We start from the raw sequence: 5,947 nt of genomic DNA on the forward strand, positions 1-5,947 counted from the left end.
AAGGCAATCAAGAAACAAGGCTTAGAATTGATTCAGGAGAGAATGCAAGACTTCGCGATGAATCTAGGAAACAGAGGGGTACTGTGTACTGTGAAGGAGAGAGGGATTGAACGAGGTGAATGAAGGATTGACCAATGATAGGAGAGGAGGACAGAACAGGTGCACCTGGTAGGGAAGAATGTGGAAAGACTGGTTTGACTGGACAAAGGAAAAGAGAAGCACTAAACTAGTATTTGGGAGAGGGAGACCTCTGGTGGTGAACTAAGGTAGAAGCAGGGGAGACCGTGACAGTCTCCAAGGTTCTCATCGTAAATAACAAACAGAAATCAAACTACCTTCTGGCCTGACCTTCCAGCTTGACCTTATCTTTCTTAAGTATACAAGAGAGATTAACAGGTGTGAGAAAAGAATTTCTAACTTTCCTTCCACACATACATACATACATACATACATACATACATACATACGGAAAATAAATAATAGAATTTTGAATCACAATAAGATGTTATCAAGTACAGAAAAAGAAAATGTAATAAAATGTGATCTTAAATACATACAAATAAAGAAAATTGGTTTACTATTTCCAGATTCCTTTTTTGAAATACAATGACATGCATTACAAATGAGTATTTACATTATATTTACAGCCGGTGCTCGTGTGTCACTGTGTCCCTCAGGCTGTGGTAGGCGCTGACATATTGGGCAGCCAGGGTGGCTGTGTGTCCCTCCCCCAGGAGGACTGACCGTTTTTCTTTTTTCTAAGTTTTGTCACAGGTTGGGTGGGCATCCATTATGTTGTTACAGAATGTGTCCCTTATTTTGGGCTAAAGCTTTCCGTGGAGGGGAACGTGGATCAGTTTGTACCATTTTTGGGAAGATCTGCCTTGTTGGGGCGGAGCTGTGATCCAGGTGAACAGCAGATCGGGCATAGTATATGAGTGACATAGTATATATAGTATTGCTTGACCGGCCTTCCTACTCCTCTATGTCATATACTGTTCCCCCACAATAAGAAAAGCACTGAAAACAGAAGACAAAATAAACAAACTGAAAAAAGTAAAGCAACAAAAAAACGCAGCCAAAGGACAGAGCTCTCAGCAGCACTCCCGCTCACTGCAGACCCCTCCCACACACTCCCAGCTGAGAGAGAGAGAGAGAGAGAGAGAGAGTGTTAGTGTCTGTCTGTCTCTCTCTCTCTGTAGATGCATCATAGGGAACATATGTAACAATCTCTCTTTTTGTTTACCAAAAATGAGAATGAACGTATTTCAAGTGGGTGTTGCCTTGGTTGGAAACGTTTTAAGATTATTTATGAAGTGTAAAGTGGATTTGTCTCAGTTCTCCGTAGTTTTCAATGTATGTGCCATTCAGTAGCGTTCATGTTACAGATGTGCCCTATGCAGTGGTAGGGTCAATAAAATGTCAGTAAAACTTTATTTTAGCAATTATGGAGGGAAGAACTGCAAATAGCGGGTCCCCACTAATTATCTAACTTACCAACAACGTTTAAAATTAGGTCTTGCGAAGCTGCCAAATAATGCTGTATAATCATATGTGTCTTCATACACCGGCTGCTATAGTCTGATAGCTTTGATTATATATACATATTTTCTCGTGAACCACAAATGCTATTTGCTTGATTTTTACAGAGTATGTTATAAATACCATTGTTATGAAGCCTGACAAATTGTATGCTGTAATTATGAATATTTTCAAATCATTTGTTTGTTTTTCCTAACATGTTACAAATGTTCCCTATGTGAAAGATGCATTATATCTTAATAACGTCTAAACAATTAAAGATATACAGATTATTATTTTCGGTAAAGTTATAACACATTGCTATTAACTATGTGTGTCAGTAAAAGTTTAAAAAATCCTAATAATTTTTTATTGATCCTGCAAAATAAGTGTTTAGGGAACATTTGTAACATTAGGGTTACGATTTGCCATAGACGCGGAATGAGTTTGATTGTGATGTTAAATGGGGTTTAAAGACGCAGTCGCCTCGGTGCTGATTACTATTGCTGTGTTTCTCCACTTCTACTCCATGCTTGGGAACGCCCACATCCAGTGACGTCAAAACCGGTGGAAAAGCGGGCCGGTTCAAAAAAGATCAGCTGGATCCCAGGCCGAGCAGCAGCTCCGGCTCCAGCACCGGCACCATGTCGCTGGAAAAGCGCTAAGTGAGCTCACAGTGAGCTCAGTGTAATGTCTGCTCTGGTGAGCTCACAGTGTGACCTAGTCGTGAGTTCACGTCTTCACTGGGTAGTCCTTGACAACTTAATTGACTCAAATCTTGGGCTTAATTGGTCAAAATGACCATTGGTTGAAGGTACTCAGGGACTGATGTGTAGAGAGACTTATTAAACCTGCATGATTGTGGTTTTCCCAGATCAGAATTAACCAGATCACCACAAAGGAACATGGTAGGTGCTATTGCAACACAGATTACACAAATACATTGAAATCCAAGTTTGCAGTGGTCCTTGGGCCATTGTGTGGTGATCCAGATCACTTCAGCAGGAATTTTGCAGTGGTCTGGACTACAACTCTCTCTCTCTCTCTCTCTCTCTCTCTCTCTCAATTCAGTGCATTTGAATTGTCAAAGCAATTGGACATGCATACATACATACATACATATACACTCACCTAAAGGATTATTAGGAACACCTGTTCAATTTCTCATTAATGCAATTATCTAACCAACCAATCACATGGCAGTTGCTTCAATGCATTTAGGGGTGTGGTCCTGGTCAAGACAATCTCCTGAACTCCAAACTGAATGTCTGAATGGGAATGAAAGGTGATTTAAGCAATTTTGAGCGTGGCATGGTTGTTGGTGCCAGACGGGCCGGTCTGAGTATTTCACAATCTGCTCAGTTACTGGGATTTTCACGCACAACCATTTCTAGGGTTTACAAAGAATGGTGTGAAAAGGGAAAAACATCCAGTATGCGGCAGTCCTGTGGGCGAAAATGCCTTGTTGATGCTAGAGCTCAGAGGAGAATGGGCCGACTCAATTCAAGCTGATAGAAGAGCAACTTTGACTGAAATAACCACTCGCTACAACCGAGGTATGCAGCAAAGCATTTGTGATGCCACAACACGTACAACCTTGAGGCGGATGGGCTACAACAGCAGAAGACCCCACTGGGTACCACTCATCTCCACTACAAATAGGAAAAAGAGGCTACAATTTGCACAAGCTCACCAAAATTGGACAGTTGAAGACTGGAAAAATGTTGCCTGGTCTGATGAGTCTCGATTTCAGAGTCAGAATTTGGCGTAAACAGAATGAGAACATGGATCCATCATGCCTTGTTACCACTGTGCAGGCTGGTGGTGGTGGTGTAATGGTGTGGGGGATGTTTTCTTGGCACACTTTAGGCCCCTTAGTGCCAATTGGGCATCGTTTAAATGCCACGGCCCGTTGTTTCTGACCATGTCCATCCCTTTATGACCACCATGTACCCATCCTCTGATGGCTACTTCCAGCAGGATAATGCACCATGTCACAAAGGTCGAATCATTTCAAATTGGTTTCTTGAACATGACAATGAGTTCACTGTACTAAACTGGCCCCCACAGTCACCAGATCTCAACCCAATAGAGCATCTTTGGGATGTGGTGTGTAACGTTATGTTGGGTGTATTTGGATAAGAGTATTTGGGCTCTGAGCTGAAGCACGGATCTAAAGAAGACCTCTCCCCCCCAAAGTTATCAGATTTCCTTAGCTCATCAGCTTGGAACTGGTTTGCATCAAAGTGACAGTTTTGGGGAGGATGGCACCGAGAAGAGGCCAAATAGTTTGTTATTCTGCTATGAGATGTCTGGAGAAAGGGGCCTGTGGGTGATAAAAACTCTTTGAAGTGGATGAGAGCCGAAATCCCGACATAGAGCTACGAACCCAGGCCAACCGGCATTTCCAAAAGATGGCATGGATTGACATCAGTCATAAATCAAGCCCCCCTCCAATAGGACACTGGGGGCTGAAACCGAAATCCAATCTCAAGAACTCAGGAACCAATCACCTATTGATCTGACAGACTATAAAGGACAAACACGGCCTTTCTTTCTCTCTCTCTCTCACCTGAACCAGTAACTCGCTGCCACAGCTCAACCTGTAGCTCTGTTGCCCGAACCGGAACCAGAAACCAACCAAGTCTTTGCCGGCAACAGAAGAGTTAAACTGGGAGAAGGAGATTGAGCCGTACAAAGAATTCTTTTAAAGGACTTTATTAAATAAAGAACTTTACAGACTGCGCTGCCCGCCTGTGCCCACCTGATCAGTGGAGTTTTACAGCTGGACAAATGACTAAGTCGACTGAATACAAAAGTGTCAGTCATTTAAATAGCTATTTGAGTTTTAAGAAACTTGACCCTTGGAACAAACAGGGCCCTGCTTTCCTCAAAGACTTTGTCTTCAAGTAACTACGGTGGAAACCTGCTTACAAAGAAGATTTTGTGCACAACCTTGGAGCCTTCAAACCAGTGGAAAATCTGTTTGGAAACGACTCTACTTTCGCGAAACCCCAACTTCCAGGTGCATCGACTGAGTGGAAGTTCTTGGACAAAGCCGAACCGGACTGCCTTTGTTCCAAACCACACGGACCTCGTGCCGTGTGCTGTTATCTGAGCCCGAAGCCAGAGAGGCCTCTCTGCGACGAAGTTCACATAAGTTTAACAGTTTGGAGTTCATGATTCATGACATTTGAGAAATCAATTAGAAATGTTAATCTGTGATTCATAACTCTAGAATGTGTAATATCATTTAGTTTTCTTAAATATAAATGTGTGTTGCATTAAACTGTTTTGTTGATAATTTTAGAAATAAAATCTGTCAACGCCGAGAAATATCTTCTCATTCCTGTTTAACTGTTTAGTCTGAAATTGACACAAGTTAATAGACACCAGATTATAGGTGGCCCTGCCTATCCTTAATCATTGAATAATAATCAGTTAAGGGAAATTGTGGTAACAAGTAATGATAGGATCTTTCTCTCCACCTAAACGTTAATGAGACTGATATATATATAACGAGAAGTTACCTGACATAAATACTAACCTGCGTAGTTATTTAATGTCTGACTAATAATACTAACAAGAGACTCACCTTCATCTTACTAACTGGTATTGTAGTCAATGTGTTTATAACCTCTTTTGTTTAACGATTTGTGTTATCATATGCGATCCCATGGTCTTTGATTTGGTCACGGAAGTGATTTGTCTTTGATTTGTTGATATAGAGTTGAATTTTAATTAGTTTTTCCCTTTTGTATAATTAGTGTAGTGCTACATTTAGTCTTTGTTTTGAATAAATTTGACAATTTATATCTTTGGAATTGGTGTCTGCGTCCAATTATTACAGAAATTGAGTTCTACAAGATTCCAGAATTCGTGATAAGGTGATACTATAAATTCACTTCTTTAATTGAAATTTATAAGTGTACCTTACGCTACAGGTGGAACGGGAGCTTCGTGCCCTGGATGTGCATCCCACAAATCTCCATCAACTGCAAGATGCTATCCTATCAATATGGGCCAACATTTCTAAAGAATGCTTTCAGCACCTTGTTGAATCAATGCCACGTAGAATTAAGGCAGTTCTGAAGGCGAAAGGGGGTCAAACACAGTATTAGTATGGTGTTCCTAATAATCCTTTAGGTGAGTGTATATGGAAAAGGAACAATATGTGTACATCTCTGCATATGGTGCCCTAACTGATGTGCAAGTTACATGACAGACAGACACTCACACACACTTTCAAAGACAGACAGACAGACAGACACTCACACACACTTTCACACACTCACTTTCACAGACAGACAGACACAGACACAGACACACTCACTTTCACACAGAGACAGGCACATTTTCACACAGAGACAGACACACAAACACACACAAACAGACACAGACACACATACTTTGACAGACAGACAGA

Source organism: Amia ocellicauda, unplaced genomic scaffold (assembly GCF_036373705.1).
Source record: "Amia ocellicauda isolate fAmiCal2 unplaced genomic scaffold, fAmiCal2.hap1 HAP1_SCAFFOLD_30, whole genome shotgun sequence".
Taxonomy (NCBI): domain Eukaryota; kingdom Metazoa; phylum Chordata; class Actinopteri; order Amiiformes; family Amiidae; genus Amia; species Amia ocellicauda.